This window comes from Pelodiscus sinensis, unplaced genomic scaffold (genome assembly GCF_049634645.1).
Source record: "Pelodiscus sinensis isolate JC-2024 unplaced genomic scaffold, ASM4963464v1 ctg38, whole genome shotgun sequence".
Classification (NCBI taxonomy): domain Eukaryota; kingdom Metazoa; phylum Chordata; order Testudines; family Trionychidae; genus Pelodiscus; species Pelodiscus sinensis.
Window position 1 is genome coordinate 1,079,081 of NW_027465857.1, and position 17,489 is coordinate 1,096,569.

A 17,489-nucleotide genomic window follows, 5' to 3' on the forward strand; every position below is an offset into this window, starting at 1 on the left:
TCCAAGTCCTTGGAGAGCGGGATCCTCCCTCTGTTGTGCAGGTGAGCCATGCTCACCTTGCTGCCGAAGAAGGGGGACCTCCGCAACTGGCGTCCCATCTCACTCCTCAGCATGGACTACAAAGTCGTAGCGAAAGCCATCTCGCTGCGACTGCGATCTCACTGCGACTGCGGTCTGTGCTGGCGGATGTGATCCACCCCGACCAGACCTACACTGTCCTGAGCTGTAGTATCTTTGATAATTTGTATCTGGTCCAGGATGTCCTAGAGCTTGGGTGTAGGGACGGTCTGTCGTTCGCCCTCCTGTCCCTGGACCAGGAGAAGGTGTTTGACAGGGTGGACCATGGGTATCTCCTGGGCACCCTGCAGGCCTTCGGCTTCGGGCCCCGTTTTGTGGGTTTTCTCCGGGTGCTGTACGCCCTCGCGGAGTGTTTGGTCAGGCTCAACTGGACCCTGACCGAGCCGGTCAGCTTCGGGCGGGGGGTACGTCAGGGGTGTCCGCTGTCGGGCCAGCTGTACGCTCTGGCGATCGAGCCCTTCCTCTGTCTCCTCCGTTGGAGGTTGACAGGGTTGGTGGTTTAGGAGTCAGGGCTGCAGCTGGTTCTGTCGGCGTACGCCGATGACGTGCTCCTCGAGGTCCAGGACCCGGGGGACATGGCGCGGGTGGAGGCCTGCCAAGAGGTCAACTCGGCAGCCTCCTCCACCCGGGTCAACTGGGTCAAGAGCGCTGGCCTGGTTGTCGGGGATGGGTGTCAGGCAGGCTCCCTCCCACTCGTGCTTCAGGCCATCAGGTGGAGCACACATCCTTTGCTCTTTCTGGGCGTCTTTCTATCTGCCACGCATCCTTCTCCGCCACAGAACTGGTAAGGTTTGGAGGCCAGGGTGGGTGAGTGGCTGTGGAGATGGACAGGACTGCTCCAGTGTCTCTTCCTACACAGGAGGGCACTGGTGCTGAACCAACTGGTCCTGTCCATGCTCTGGCACCGGCTCAAAACCCTGAGCCCGGCCCCGGAGGTTCTGGCCAGTCTCCAGAGGACAGCTTTGGAGTTCTTCTGGCCAGGACTGCACTGGGTCTCTGCAGGTGTCTTGTGCCTTCCCCCAGAGGAGGCGGGCCAGGGCCTTCCGCCTCCAGGCCCTGCAGAGACTCCTGTATAGTGCAGGTAGTCCGGCGTGGAGCCTTTTGGCACACGCCTGCCTCCGCTGCCTCCGAGGGGTCCGATACGACCTGCAGCTCTTTTTAGCCCATCCAAGGGGTCTTTCATGAGACCTCTCAGAGCTGCCCGAGTTCTACCAGGAACTCCTACAGATCTGGAAGCTGTTCTCAGAGACCAGGTCCACTGTTGCCACCAAGGGAGCAGACCTTGCAGAACCCCTACTCCGCAATCCAGCCTTGTGCATGCAGGTGGCAGAGTCTCCTTTGGCGCACCGGATGCTGATCCTGGCAGAAACCACCAAGGTTGGAGACCTCCTGGACTACGACAGGGGGGATTGGGTGGATCCCTGAGCACTTGCTCAGCACGTGGGTGTCTCCACCTCCCAACCCCCCCTGTGCATACTCCAGGAGGTGAAGGCGTCTTTGCCGCAGCCCACTCTCGATTTCCTGCAGCGAGCCCTGCGAGCAGGCATGCTGCACCCCGCCCCCTCACTGCAAGCTCTGCGGCCCTTTTTCTTGGGACCCTGTTTCACGGACCCCCCTGGCTTCCTCACTCCTGGACCCCCAACCGGCTGCCAGATTTGCAGCCGGTCTGTTTTCCAACCTCACCTAGGGATCATCTGTACACACTCGTGCTCCACACACTTCTTTTCCTTACCCTCGTGTCCCGCCCTGACACTAAGTGGCGGGACTACCTATGACTAATTGAGGGTGGGGAACCCCGATGGGACAGTGTGTACTCCACCCTAATTCCACGACCCATCGGGGACATCAGTTGGCGGCTCCTTCACGGAGCTGTGAGTACGGGCGTCTACCTAGCGCGGTTCACCCCCATCCCAGATACCTGCCCCTTTTGCGGTGTGAGGGAAAACCTGGCACATGCGTACCTAGAATGCGTCAGGTTGCAGCCCCGTTTTCAGCTCCTCCAGAACCTCTTATTGAGGTTCTGGCTGCACGTTTCCCCTCACCTTTTTATTTATATGTACCCCATTGTGACGGGGCGGCCCCGCCCCGCACTCAAGCCCCGGGAAACCACCTGGGGCCGGGGGCGGAGAAGGCCCCACCCACACAGCCCTACTAGGCATGCTCCAAAGGGAGCAAAGGTACAAAAGGCTGCGGGCCTGCTCAGAAAGGGCAGACTGCGACCCGAGCAGGAGCTAGCAACCACGGGCCAGAGAGGGAGTCGCCAAGGGAGCTGAGCGTGCTGCCGCCGGGCCTCCGCCGGGCTCGGCCCCAACGCCGGAGCCGCCGACCGACCACCCGTGACCCGAGCACCGGACCGGACTCCGCCCACTCTGCGGCTGCCAGGGGAAGTACCACTACAGCCTGTCGACCGACGCCGACAGGTGGGACCGCAGCAGGCTGCGAGCAGGGGGTAGGAAGCGACCCAGGGCAGGGAGCTGTAGAAGCCCCTGAGGGCTCGGGGCGTTGCGGGGAGGAGCACCCGCCGAGCCAGTGGTGGGAACCACCCGAAACTACTAGGTCCCTGTGTCGGGGTCCGGTGGAGAGGGAGGGCCCGGACCCCCCTACCCCTGCTGCCCGAGACCCTGGCAAGTGGGGACCGGGGTAACAAACCCTGAACTGTGGACTAGGCCTCTGGGCCTGCAAACTGTGGACTAGGCCTCTGGGCCGTATTTCCCCTAAGAGAGGGGCATTGTACTTGGGAACTAGGCCAGTGGGCCGTATTGCCCCTAAGAGGGGGGCAGTGTACTTTGAGGGCTAGACCCAGACGGGCCGAATTAGGCCCCGGATGGGGGTGGCAACCCCAAGACAGGGGCGAGCCCCACGACACATGGTGGAGAATGTGGGCATGCGACCCCGCCCCTGGGCAGAGGGGCTGGCAAAGGGGGTTGGTAGACTAGGGCAGCGAGAGCCCCGGGGACAGAAACCGGGGTTGCTGACCTGGCGACAGCAGTATGAAGGAGACCTGACCGAACTGCGGAGGCAGTTGGCAGGCCTACAAGAGCGACAGGACCGATGGGAGCGGGAGGTCGCGGGCCAGTTGAGGGCCCAGGGAAGGGCGGGCCCCCCGGGGTCTGCCCCTTTGGGCAAGCGCTGACTGCAGAGCCTGGCAGGGGGCCAACGGACCCTGCTAAAATGGTGATGAGACTTAGGGTAGAAGGGAACCCCATGGTGGCGCTGGTGGACTCAGGGTGCAGCCAGACCCTAGTTAGGGCCGACCTAATATCTGAGCCAGAGCCAGCAAGGGCCCCCATCCGGTTGTTGTGTGTACACGGGGACGTACGGGCGTACCCGACAGCATGGGTGCAGCTAGATGATGGCCAGGAGGTGGGGGTCTACAGCGTGGGGTTGGTCCCGACGCTAGCCTACCCCGTGATATTAGGCCGCGATTGGAGAGGCCTAGGCCGGGTGTTGCGGGAGTGGGGTCAGCAGTTAGTGCCCGGGCCGGGCACCCCGCCACCTGACCTGGAGGAGGCCGCCCAAGGCAAGAGTCTAGGGAGAGAGGAGAGGCCGAACCCAGGACCAGCGACGGGCCTGCCACCGAACCGGGGAGACCACCCTGCCTGGGAGGACGAAGTCGAGACCCTGGAAGTAGAGGGCGACTTTATGAGAGAACAAAGGGAAGACCCGACCCTGAGTCGAGCTTGGGAGCAGGTACAGGACCCAGGGGAGGGGACCAGCCAAGATCCCCATAAGCCCCAAGGCCCACGGTTCTGTGTGAAGGCAGATCGGCTATATAGGGTGGTCCAGGAACCCCAGACAGGGGAAGACATCTGGCAGCTCCTGGTCCCCCACAGATTTAGGAATGCCGTACTCCGGCTGGCGCACCGGCTGCCTTGGGCTGGCCATCTCGGACGAGAAAAGACCCTGCAACGGATAGGGATGAGGTTTTTTTGGCCGGGCATACACCACGCCGTGCGGGCTTTCTGTGAATCCTTTCGAGTGCCAACTCACCAGTAGAAAAGGGGTGCCGAAAGCCCCCCTGGTGGCCCTGCCCGTGATAGGGGTCCCCTTTGAAAGGATCAGGTTGGACCTGGTGGGACCCCTAGAAAAGGCCAGTTCAGGCTGTCAGCACATTATGGTGGTGGTGGACTACGCCACCCGTTACCCAGAAGCGGTTCCCCTACAGAACACCACCGCCCGCACCCTCGCCGAGGAACTTTTTAAACTGTTTGCACGAGTAGGGATACCGAAGGAGATCCTGACCGACCAGGGGACCAATGTGTCGTCCCGGCTGATGGCAGAACTATCGCGGCTACTGAACATCCACCCGCTGAGGACGACGGTTTACCATCCCCAGACAGACGGCCTGGTGGAGCGTTTTAATCAAACGCTAAAGACGATGCTGCGTAAGTTCGTGGCTGAGGACCCTCGACACTGGGACAAGCTCCTACCAGCCTTGTTATTTGCCATTCGGGAGGTCCCCCAGGCGTCGACGGGTTTCTCCCCATTCGAGCTCCTGTATGGGCGACAGCCGAGGGGAATACTCGACCTTTTACGAGAAAGTTGGGAAGAACAAGAATCGCGCGTCCAAGGGATAGTACCCTATATCTTACAGCTGCGGGAACGCCTGCGGAAGGTAGGGGAATTTGCCAAGGCTAACCTCCTACAGGCGCAGGAAGTCCAAGCCCGATATTACAACCGAGGGGCCAAACTCCGCTCTTTTGAACCGGGGGACCACGTCCTCGTCCTGCTGCCATCCTGAGAGTCCAAGCTACTGGCCCGATGGCAAGGCCCGTTCGAGGTGGTCCGGCGAATAGGGACGGTGGACTACGAAGTGAGGCTGCCGGGGAGGAGGAGAGAGGTACGACTATACCACATCAACCTCCTGAAGGAGTGGAAGACCGCCGAAGGACTACTGGTCACCCCATATTCCCCGGAGCCAGAGCTCGGGCCAGCCGTAGAGGACCTCCAGGGGGAGGCTCAGGTAACGATGGGCCCGGAGTTAAATCCGGTACAGCGGGGAGAATTACAGCGAGTGGCCCAGAGGTTCGCGCCGTTTTTCTCCACTCAACCCGGCCGCGTCCGCACCACGCGTCACCACATCGCTACCCGGCCAGGCCATAAGGTGCGAGACCAACACAGGCATCTCCCTAGGAAGATGTGGGAAACAGTCCAGCGGGAACTCCAGACCATGCTAGAGATGGGAGTGGTGGAGGAATCTCATAGTGAGTGGAAGAGTCCCATAGTTCTAGTCCCGAAGCCAGACGGCACGACGCGATTTTGCATTGATTTTCGAAAAGTGAATGCCATCTCGCGGTTCGATGCCTACCCGATGCCCTGAACCGAGGAGCTCTTGGAACGGCTCGGCCAAGCGGAATACTTCTCCATCCTGGACATGACGAAAGGGTATTGGCAGATCCCCTTAACACCAGCCTCTAAGGAGAAGACGGCCTTCCCTACGCCCTGGGGCCTGTTTCAATTCGTGACCATGCCATTCGGACTGCATGGGGCAGCGGCCACATTCCAACGATTAATGGACCGATTGTTACAGCCCCATCATGCCTACGCAGCCGCATATATAGATGACGTGGTGATCTATAGCCCAACGTGGACGGCCCATCTACAGCATTTAGAAGCCGTATTGAAATCCCTGAAGGAGGCCGGCCTCACAGCCAACCCGCGAAAATGCCAGCTGGGACGCCGGGAAGTAACGTACTTGGGGTACACGGTCGGGCAAGGGACAGTACGACCGCTGGTGGACAAAGTGAAAGCCGTGCAGGAGTGCAAGACACCCGCAACCAAAAAGCAGGTACGCCAGTTCTTGGGGCTTGCGGGGTACTATCGCCGGTTTATCCCCGGTTTTGCGGACATTGCAGCCCCTCTATCTGACCTCACGAAAAGTACCCAGCCGAACAAGGTACAATGGTCAGCAGACTGAGGGGGCTTTCAGGACACTGAAGGACCAGCTTACTAAAGCCCCTGTCCTGTTCCACCCAGATTTTTCAAAGCCCTTCCTACTGCAAACGGATGCATCAGAAAGAGGCTTAGGGGCAGTGCTGTCCCAACAGGCAGAGGGAGGGGAGCACCCGATAGTATATTTGAGCCGCAAGCTCTTCCCACGAGAACAGAACTATGCTACCATAGAAAAGGAGGCACTGGCAATAAAGTGGGCTATAGACGCCCTAAGATACTATTTATTGGGCAACACATTTCAGGTGGTGACAGACCATGCCCCCCTGAAATGGTTAAATAGCATGAAAGAGACGAACCCCCGTTTAATGCGGTGGTATCTATCTTTACAGCCGTACAATTTCAGTATAACCCATCGCCCAGGGAAGGCGCACACGAATGCTGATTTCCTTTCCAGGGTGGGGGAAGAAGAGACGGGAACGAGCGAGGGGATAGGTACCCACTTAAGGGGGGGGGGTGTGTCGGGGTCCGGTGGAGAGGGAGGGCCCGGACCCCCCTACCCCTGCTGCCCGAGACCCTGGCAAGTGGGGACCGGGGTAACAAACCCTGAACTGTGGACTAGGCCTCTGGGCCTGCAAACTGTGGACTAGGCCAGTGGGCCGTATTTCCCCTAAGAGGGGGGCAGTGTACTTTGAGGGCTAGACCCAGACGAGCCGAATTAAGCCCCGGATGGGGGTGGCAACCCCAAGACAGGGGTGAGCCCCACGACACCCATCCATGGCCTCACAAAGTTGTGAGACCTCCTCATCAACCTCCTCCTGGCCCTGGCGAAAGCAGCAATCTATAACACCAGGAGGAGGATGCTAGACGAGGGGGTTCTCTGCGAGTGTGGGGCCTATTTCTGTTCCTCCCTAGTCTCATGCATCTGGGCAGAGTTCCTCTGGGCAGCATCCGCTGGTTCCCTGGACAGCTTCGAGGAGCAGTGGGAGCTGTCCGGGGTTCTCTGCTCGGACTCCCTGTCTGGTTCCCTCATTTTGAACCTTTGACCCATACGCCCTGATCTTTTTTCATTATTTGTCCCTCAAAATCAGTTGGGTCTGGGTTTAGTCGTCCGTCCCGCAAGGCTGGGGAGGGGCTTTAGAAGTGGGTGGGCTAGCACCCACCCACTCCCTGGTTCCAAATAATGCCCCCCTATAGAGGGCAATGAGTTCACTGACTACGTGATTACATCAGCGTGAGTAAGAATGCCACCTTCATTGACAGCAAAAGGAGAGGGCAAGTTGCCAAAAGTTCGAAGGGGCGGGGGTGCAAATGTGTGCAGCGCTAAGTCTAAATCCCACACCAGAGGTGGTAGCCTGTACGAGGGGTTAAGGTTGTGAAGACCCTTGCAGAACCTCCTCGTCGTAGAGTGTGCAAAGACTGAGAACCCCTCTATCTGGGGATGAAAGGCAGTAATTGCAGCAAGGTGCACCCTGAGAGAGGATACGAATAGGCCTTCATGTTTCAAATCGAGGATGTAGTCAAGAATTATATGAAGTGGCATTGAGCAGGGATCAATTTGCCTGTGTGCGCACCGAGTTGCAAAGCATTTCAATTTACAAAGATAAGTGGCATGGGTAGTCTCTCGTCTGCTGTGTAGCAGGATGTCCTTCATTTGATCAGAGCAGAGTCTTTCAGAGTCAGGGAGGAGCCATGCCATGATGTGTAGGGTTTGAGGTTGGGGATGCAGGAAGGTGCCCCCATTCTGCGAGAGTAGGTCCTGTCGGTCCAGAAAAGGGTAGGGAGGCAGAAGAGACATCTGATAGAGATATGGGAACCATGTCTGTCTGGACCAAGAAGGTGTAGCCAGCCAAGGTTAGTCTAAGGTCTGACACTGGGTTCCCAAAGTACAAAATACGCAGCACAGGTATCTGTCAAACAGAAGTAGTTTATTTCCTGACAGCTAACAACTGTGCCCCATAAATGGAGGAACAATATAACAAAGAAGCGGCATATCTTACGTCCCTTCCTGCAAGCCTGGAACCCCGGTTAGGCTGCAGACGAAGTGGGAGGTTGTCTCAGCTTCCAAGGCGCTGGTACCCAAAGCCCATCGGTGAGGTTCGATTTGCTAGGCTCTGAGGCAGCCTTAAATACAGTTTTCCCTGCCTTGTTTTGCAGTTTGGAAATTTCCAGGGGTTACTCATTACGTGCTGATGCAGGGCTTAGCTGTTAGTTATCCATCTGGTTCTGTTCTGGATCTACTTGTTCTTTGGCCCTGTTTACATGATCAGTACATTAGGGTAAACAGGATTGTTTATGCGTTCTTGCCCTTTACCCTTATCTCATACTTGTTCTTGCTATACTGGCAACAATGCTTATCTTAAATGGTGTATGTTCCCAGAGGCTTGCTTCTGGCTCATCAGATATAGGGGAAAGGGGGGAAAGAATGCAGGCCTCACCACCCCTAAACTAACAGGTACAAAATTCTTCTGCAATTGACCACTACATTCCACCCCTGGGTGATGTGGCATGCACCATACCCCGATACATCCCTTCTAGGGTGTCAGTTGTTCCAGGATGACCTGGTGTTTTACTTGCTGAGCCAGTAGTGTCATACGGAAAGCAAGACACCTTACATAACAAGCTAACGTACTAGTAATAATACAAATGGCTACTAAACCTAATAATACAATAACAATAGGATGGAGGATTATATAGAGACTGGATGGTTTTTCGTTGGCAAGGGCTCCTTCATAATGTTGCTTGGTCCAAGGTCCCGACTGAGTACTGGCATTCCAGGACTGGAGGGTCGGGCATTCAGACACAAATCACACCTGCACGAACAGGGGGCATGATCCATTCAGCCAGGTCTGGGAGGATCTTTCCACCTGGGAAGTTGATTGCCACCATCCCTAACGGTTAACTGACAGCACACTTGGAATCAGGAGCACCCACTGCATCAACTGCATGCTGGAGGGCTATTCTCATTTACGCAAGCGTGCCTGAGGAAAACATTGCAAAGTGACATCATTAGCAGGGAGGACCCACCATGTAGCCCCTGGGTGATGGTTTCTGCAGCCACCATAGGAGCGGAGTCTCCCGGGCGGGGTAGTATCCAGACCCTCTGCCAGACCACCTCCACACCCTTAGGTGTACTTTCATCAGGAGGCGGGGTGCTAGGACCACCCTGACCCTTAAAACGCTCGTGAGGGGTACTGCCTGCTATTAAGCAAGAGTTCAAATTATTACAGGCTTGCCCCAACACTGGCTTCCATGAATTTGCCAATTACTCTGAGCCCAGTGCCCTGAACAAATTGCTAGGCCATTGGCCACTGCCCAGGAATCTGTGTAAAAGAGGCTTGTTTCGTCCCCCAGCTCTATTGCCTGCTTGCATGCCAGGTGTACAGCCGCTAATTCTGCTAGCTGGCTGGACCCTTGTAGGGGACTACCTGAGTCCGCGTCCCCCAACCCCCAAGTAACACCCTCTTTTGCGTACTGGGTGTCTTTTAGTTTATTGAATTATGCGCTTTTACAATTTTCAAGATGCGCCCGGTTGCCCCCCTGCTCGCTGGGGAAGGGGGTCCGGGCCCACCCTCCCTCCGGACCCCGACCCAGGGCCCTAAGGTCAGGACATGCGTTCCTGCCTAGCAGAGGGGGTTGAAAACCCCTAAACTCCCCCGCTCTCGGGGTCCACGCCCCCGCCCTGGGTCACTTCTTCCCCGGCAGTGAGCTGCCGCTAGCCTGGGGCCCCCGGGTTAAGACTCACCCAGGGTCTCCAGTAGTCGGGTCCGTGAGGTCCTGGCTGTGACGCTCCTCCTCTGCGGGACTCTTCTCTCTCCTCTGGCCCGTAATCCCCTTTTAAATTTCCCGCCGGACGCGGGAGGATGACGCTTCCCCTCAGCGTCATCACCCGGCGATGCCCCTGGGCGTCGCACTGGTGACGTCACGGCTGACGTCATCCCGGCCGACCTTCCACCCCCGCCGATGTGCTCCCCCGCGTTGCGACCTCGCTGGGACGCCCCTGCTCCCCGCCGGGGGCTCCGCGTGGTTTTCCGCCCCGGCGAGTTGCCGGCCCCGCTTCTCTGTCCCCGCGGAGACGCCGGGGTTCTAGGGAGGGGCGGGGCTACCCCGCCACAACCCTCCTGTGCCTTCTTTAATCATCTGTATGTTCCGGGTCTGCTGTAAGGCAGCAGCTTGCCACTTCTGGGCACCCCCCACATAACGGGCAGACCCGTCAGTGAACCAGGCAAACTGGTTTTGCTTGGTAGTCAGAGCACTGTAAGGAGAGTCCCACACTGCTATTCCTTGCAGCAGAGGTGGTTACTGTAGGCTGGGCTGTTCTGCCTTATCTCCCTCTGGGAGCTGTGCTATTAACTCATGCAAGTGGGAAACCCCCGAGGGTCCAGGCTTAGCTCTCTCGTGGATGTACCACCTCCACTTGAACAGAGTGCTGGCCATAGCTCGACCTGACCAGGGAGCAGCTGTATCTCACACCCAGCTCATGATAGGGAGCTTGGGGCGCAGCAACACCTACCGGTCCTGAGTTGCATGCTTAGTATCTAATAATGCCAGATAGCAAGCCAGTACCTGCTTCTCAAAGGGAGTGTAATTAGCACTGGATTAGATCCACTGCATTTCCTTTATCTAACAAATCTGTTACTTTCTCAAAAAAGGAGATCAGGTTGGTTTGGCACGATCTACCTTTTGTAAAACCATGTTGTAATTTGTCCCAATTGCCATTAGCCTCAATGTCTCTAACTACTTTCTCCTTCAACATTTTTTCCAAGATCTTGCATACTACAGATGTCAAACTAACAGGCCTATAGTTACCCGGGTCGCTTTTTTTCCCTTTCTTAAAAATAGGAACTATATTAGCAATTCTCCAGTCAAATGGTACAACCCCTGAGTTTAGAGATTTATTACAAATTTTGCTAATGGACTTGCAAGTTCATGTGCCAGTTCCTTTAATATTCTTGGATGAAGATTATCTGGGCCCCCCGATTTACTCCCATTAAGCTGTTCAAGTTTGGCTTTTACCTCGGATATGGTAATATCTACCTCCACATCCTTAGTCCCATTTGTTATGTTGCCATTATCCCTAAGCTCTTCATTAGCCTCATTAAAGACTGAAGCAAAGTATTTGTTTAGATATTGGGCCATTCCTAGATTATCCTTAACCTCCACTCAATCCTCAGTGATTAGCGGTCACACTTCTAACAGCCGATAGTTTGAATTAACTTTAATAGGCGCTACACATGCAAACCACTAGTTCGAACTTAATTCGAACTAGCGGAGCGCTTAATTCGAACTAGGTAAACCTCATTCTACGAGGACTAACACCTAGTTCGAATTAAGTAGTTCAAATTAAGGGCTGTGTAGCCACTTAATTCGAACTAGTGGGAGGCTAGCCCTCCCCAGCTTGCCCTGGTGGCCACTCTGGGCCAAACCAGGGAAACTCATCTGCCCCCCTCCCAGCCCCGGAGCCCTTAAAGGGGCACGGTCTGGCTACAGTGCTTGTGCCAGTTGCAAGCCTGCCAGCACCCAGCTGGAAGACCCTGCACCTGGCCCAGCATGAGGCTGCCACCAAGCCCTCCACCTCTTCACAGGATCAGGCTGGCAGCTCCCAGGAGCCTGCCCGGGGCCGCAAGAGGTGGGCGCCCGCCTGGTCTAGTGTGGAGATCGCGGACCTCATCGAGGTTTGGGGGGAGGCCTCCAACGTCCACGATCTCCGCACTAGCCGCAGGAACGCGGCCGTCTACAGCAGCATGGCTGCCAGCCTGGCCACCAGAGGCCACATGCGGACCCGGCAGCAGGTCCGCTGCAAAATCAAGGACCTGTGGCAGGCCTACTCCAGGGCCTCCCAGCCTGGGGCCGACCCGGAGGCAAGCCCTCATTATGATGCCCTGGACCGCATCCTGGGGGCTCACGCAGTCCATGCCCCCGGGTGGTGATCGACCCCGGGGCAGAGGGCCCCATCCCTGACATGGAGGAGGAGGATGCTGAGAGCCAGGAGCCTGCAGGGAGCCTGCCCAGGACCTCCAAGGCATCCCACAGAACGCATCGGCTGTGTCGTCCGAGGCCAGGGAGGGCTCCACATGTGAGTACCATCACTCTCCCCTTATGTGTATGGGGGGGGGGAGTGGGGGGAGAGGGAGCCCAGGGAGTGGGGGGAGAGGGAGCCTGGGCCTTGCCCACCATGGAGCAGCAGCTGGGTGTCATGCAGGGGCCCTGGCTCATTCCCCACACGCCGACCTCGCCTTGCAGAGGGGAGCTGGGTTTCACCCACCATGTCCCCAGGGCGAACTGACCACTGCTCTTGTTTCACCACAGCCGCAGCACCCCACCTGCAACAGCCACCCACACGTGGGCCAGCAAGTGCACGCGCAACCTGGAGGACTATCCGCCGCGGCACCTGCGGTTCCTGGAGCACCAGCTCCGCACCCAGGACCACTGGGTCTGGGAGGACCTTCGGCTGCGGCAGCAGAGCTTGGAGGTGCTGGAGGAGCAGGGCCGTGCCCTCAGAGGCCACCTCCAGACCTTGGTGGACAGGTTCCTGCCTCCTCCTGCTCCGGCCCCTGCGGCCCTCCCAGCTCTCGCTCCTCCTCCCACCCCTGCTCCCCCTCCCGCTTCTTCTGCACCCCCCCGTCCCTCCTGCTCCACCCTCCACACCCACTGCCCCCCCCCCGACGCCCCTGCACCCACAGTGCTGTGAGACGGGAGAGCCAGCAGGACCCCCAACCCTGAGCTTTCCCTCCCCTTCCAGCTCCCTCCTCCTAGGTTTCCCCCTCCCCTCTCCCACCCTTATTCCTCCCTCCCCCCACCTCAGTTAAGTACAATAAGTAGAGGGTTTTTTGGCAAAACAGGTGTTTTTATTTTACATTAGGGAGGGGAAAGGGGAAGGAAATGAGGGGGCAAGAAGGCCCCAGTGGGCATGCAGGGAGAGTGCAGTCCTCCTCCACCTGGAAGCTGTCCTGCAGGACTTCCTGGATCTGGACAGCCTGCCACTGGGCCTCCCGCATGGCGGCAGTGCGGGGCTGCACGTACTGGCCAGCCATGCGCTCAGCCTCAGCCATCCAGGCTGGCAGGAAAGCCTCCCCCGTCTGTTCGCATAAATTGTGCAGCACACAATATGCTGCCACTACAGGAGAGATATTGTGCTCTGCGAGGTAGAGGCGGGTGAGGAGGCATCTAAATCAGGCTTTCAGGCGTCTGAAGGCCCCCTTGATCACAATGTGGGCCCTGGTGAGCCTGGCATTGAAGGCCTGCCGGGAGGGGTTGAGATGCCTCGTGTAGGGCTTCATCAGCCAGGGCTGTAGGGGGTAGGCCGCATCCCCCACCAGGCACACGGGCATGTCCACGTCCCTGACCCTGGTGTGGTGGTCGGGGAAGAAGGTCCCGGTGTGCAGCCTTTGGCACATGGAGGAGTTGCGGAACACCCTGGCGTCGTGTGCCTTGTCTGTGAACTGGCCCCGTGGTCAGACGTGGCCTGCAGGAGGACGGAGAAGTACCCCTTGCGGTTGATATACAGGGAGGCCTGGTGTTCTGGGGCACGGATGTGGATGTGCGTCCCGTCAATGGCCCCCCCCGCAGTTGGGGAAGCCGAGGGCGCCGAACCCCTGGATGACTGCATCCGTGTCGGCGAGGCGGACCACCCTGCGGAGCAGCACCCAGTTGATGGCCTTGACCACCTGGAAAGAGACAGAGCAACCCGTGAATCACTGGGGCGCCTGGGTGGCTCGGAGTGTTCGTTCCCTGGCACTGCCCCGCACCCCACTCCCAGAAGCAACGCCCGCTGCGATCCTGGCCACCGCGGGCGGCATGTAGTGCGGCCGGGACAGACTGAACCCTCCTGTGCGAGGCACTTTTGCCTCCTCCCCGCCCGTGTTCCCCGGGGCGGTCCATTCCCTCCTTGCAGCCCCCCTCCTCCCCGGCCCAGAATGCCGTACCTGCATGAGCACTGCTCTGACAGTGGATTTCCCCACGCCGAACTGGTACCCGACGGATCGGTAGCTGTCCAGCGTGGAGAGCTTCTGCAGGGCGATGGCCACCCGCTTCTGGAGGGGGATGGCAGGCCTCATGCGAGTGTCCCGTCGCCGCAGAGCAGGGGCGAGCCACTCGCAGAGCTCCAGGAAGGTGTCCTTCATCCTGAAGTTCTGGGTCCACTCTTGGTCTCCCCAGCGCTCCAGGATGATGCGGTCCCACCAGTCGCTGCTGGTGTCCGGACGCCAGATGCAGCAGGGCATGCTGGCCTCCGGGCACTGCTGTGGCTCCTCCATGGCCCCCAGGGCAGCCAGGCAGAGAGGCAGGGGGCTGACGTGCACCAGATGGTGCCAGGCAGCCTCCACCCATTGCTGGTAGGCTTGCCGCAGCAAGTCCAAAAACTGGAACAGCATGCCCAGGGCGAGCTCTGGCTCCATGGTGCCAACTGCGGCGGCGTCCCCAATGGGAACCACCGACACAGACAGGCGGAGAGGAAAACACTTTGCTGTCCCTCGGCGAGGTTGGCAAGCAAGCGAAAAAGCTGAGAACCGGCTGTCCAGGGGGGTCCCTTTAAGCACGAGCCTCAGACAGCAGCCACACAAAGCAACTACTGACCTGATGCCCTGCTGGAACCGGTTTCAGCTGCCCTTAAGTGCGACCCTGCATCCAATCAGTGTGGACGCGCTATTTCTAATTAGCAAAACGCTAATTCGAATTAGTTTTGGGGGCTAGATGCGCTATTTCGAATTAACTAATTCGAAATAAGTTCGGGTATGTCTATACTACAAAGTTAACTCAGCCTAACAGCCGTTAGTTCGAATTAACTTTAATAGCGGCTATATATACAAACTGCTAGTTTGAATTTAAATCAAACTAGGGGAGTTCTTAATTTGAACTAGATAAACCTCATTCTACGAGGACTAACGCCTAGTTCGAATTAAGTAGTTCGAATTAAGGGCTGTGTAGCCACTTAATTCGAACTAGCTGGAGGCTAGCCCTGCCCAGGTTCCCCCTGGTGGCCACTCTGGGCTAAACCAGGAAAACTCCTCTCCTCTCCCCCAGCCCTGGGGCCCTTAAAGGGGTAGACTCTGGGCAGACGGCGCTTGCCAGAGCCGGCCCTGCCAGCAGTCTCTGCCCCTGACCCAGTGGCCCCAGGATGAGCCCAGTCCCCCAGCACCCAGGGGCCGTAGACAGCACGTGCTCTCCTGGAATAGTGTGGAGATCATGGACCTCATTGAGGTTTGGGGTAGGTCCCCAACGTCCATGATCTCCGCACTAGGAGGAGGAACGCGGCCGTCTACGGCTGCATAGCGGCTACCATGGCCCAAAAGGGGACACAGGCGCACCCAGGAGCAGGTGCACCTAAAAGTTAAGAGGCTGCCACCTGCCTCTACTTCCCCACCCTCCACCAGCTCTTGGGGGGGCGGGGCGGTCCGCACCAGCCCGGGAGGAAGCGAACCGGGACCGGAGGGCCCTGACCCGGGCACACCGGAGGGGCCACTGCCAACTGTTCCGGCGCTGGAGTTGGCAGGGTCGTCCAGGGAGGCCATACCGGGTAAGTGCTAGCACTGTCCCCTGCCTGGGGGGGAGGTGGGGAGGGAGACCAGGGACCGCGCACGTGGGCCATGCCTCCCACGGATCACGCAGCCACCTGTGCACGTGCGAGCACATGCCATGCCACCCTTGGGCAGGTGGCTCCAGCTGTGTGACATCCAGGAGCCGTGGCCCAATAGGCACGTGTGTGTGAAGAGCACTTACATGCTCCCAACCCCGGGGCGGGACCCAACAGGACGCCCTCCCTTCACACACCTCCTCTACACAGAGGCAGGGGACATTTCCCCCCCCCCCCCCCCCGCCCTGGCCACACTATACTCGGCACAGGGGCATGGGTGCGGTCTTGGGGCAGCTCCCAGTCCCGGGGAGAGCCAGACATCCTGACCATGGCCTCTGTGCAAGCACAACGGCTCTGACGGTGCAGGGTACGGTCGCCCTCATGCCGCAGGGGGGCTGGGCACCATCCACTGTGTCTCCAGGGAGAACTGACCACTTCTCTTCTTTCTCCACAGCTGCACCAGCTGCTCGTGCAGGGCGCACCACCCCGCCCGGGACACGCTCCCGCACCCGCAGCCTGCTCCGGACAGCCACCACATGGCAGGAATACTGGGACCAGCACCTGGGGGCCCTGCGAGCCCTGCACCACACCGTCCAGGCCTGGATGCAGGAAGACCTGCAGCTCCGCAGGGAGCAGCTGGCTGAGGACCGAGCCAGAAATGCTAACCTGCAGGCCCTGCTGCAGAGCATGGTGCCCCGTGCCAGTCCTGCGCCTGCTGCCCCCCCAGCTACTGTCCCTCCTCCCACTCCTGCCCCCCCTCCCACTGCTTCCTCCTCAATCTCCACACCCCCCACCTCAACCTCCACCCCACCCCCCGGGGACACTGAGGCCCCCTCCCCCGCCATGCTGGGAGGCGGTTGGCCCGACGAGACCCCTACCCCGATCCCTGAGTTTCCCCTCCCCCTTCCTTCCTCCTTCCAGCTCCCTCTTCCCAGTTTTCCCCCTCCCCTCTCCCACCCTCTCTCCTTCCCTCTCCCGCCTCCTTTCCCCTGTCTCCCCACAGTTTCATTCCCCCTCCCCAGTTGTGTTGAATAAAGAGATTTGTTATTTTTGAAAATACGTGTCTTTCATTTGACATCAGGAAGGGGGGGGGCTAGCGAAGGGTAAGGGGGGGGCTAGTGAAGGGTAAGTGGAAGGATGAGAGGGAGGAATGGGGCACAAGCCCCCAGTGGGGCAGACTGGGGAGACTGTTAGCGCTCCTCAGGGTGGAAGCTCTCCCGCAGGGCCCCCTGGATCCTGACATCCCCTCGATGGTCCTCCTGGATGGCAGCCTGCAGACAGTGCAGCCAGGCTGCTGGCAACGTGTCCACGAGATGCAGCAGAGTCCCCGGGGACAGGTTTGGTTCCATGTTGCAGAGTGCCGTGGTACCCCGGGTGAGGGCAAGCAGAGCACTCTGAGACACAAATGCTTTGCTGTCCCTCAGCGAGGTAGACCAGCAAGCAGCGAACCCTGAGAACTGTCTGTCCGGGGTGGGGGTCGGGTCCCTTTAAGCACAGCCCTGGGCTAGCCTGAGACAGCAGCCCCACACACTAAGTCCAACCCTGATGCCCTGCCGGCACTGCTTCCGGCCCGCCTTACCTTTGATTCAGGGTCCACTCAATGTGGACATGCTAGTTCGAATTAGCAAAACGCTAATTAGAATTAGTTTTTAGGTCTAGATGCACTAATTCGAATTAGCTTATTTCGAATTAAGTACAGGCAGCCCCGGGTTACATCAATCCAACTTACGTCAGATCCCTAGTTACAAATGGGGGGGGCACTTCCCCCCAGCAGACCAGGGAGACGCGGAGCTAGCGCCCCCCCCCCCCCCCCCCCCAGCAGACCAAGGAGACGCGGAGCGGCTTTTCTCGCCGCGGAGGACGCGGGTCTGCTGGGGGGAACAAGACACCAGCCAAAAGGGGGCACCCCAGAGTGGAAAAATTAATTTCCTAGGGAACAGCAGGAGCAACA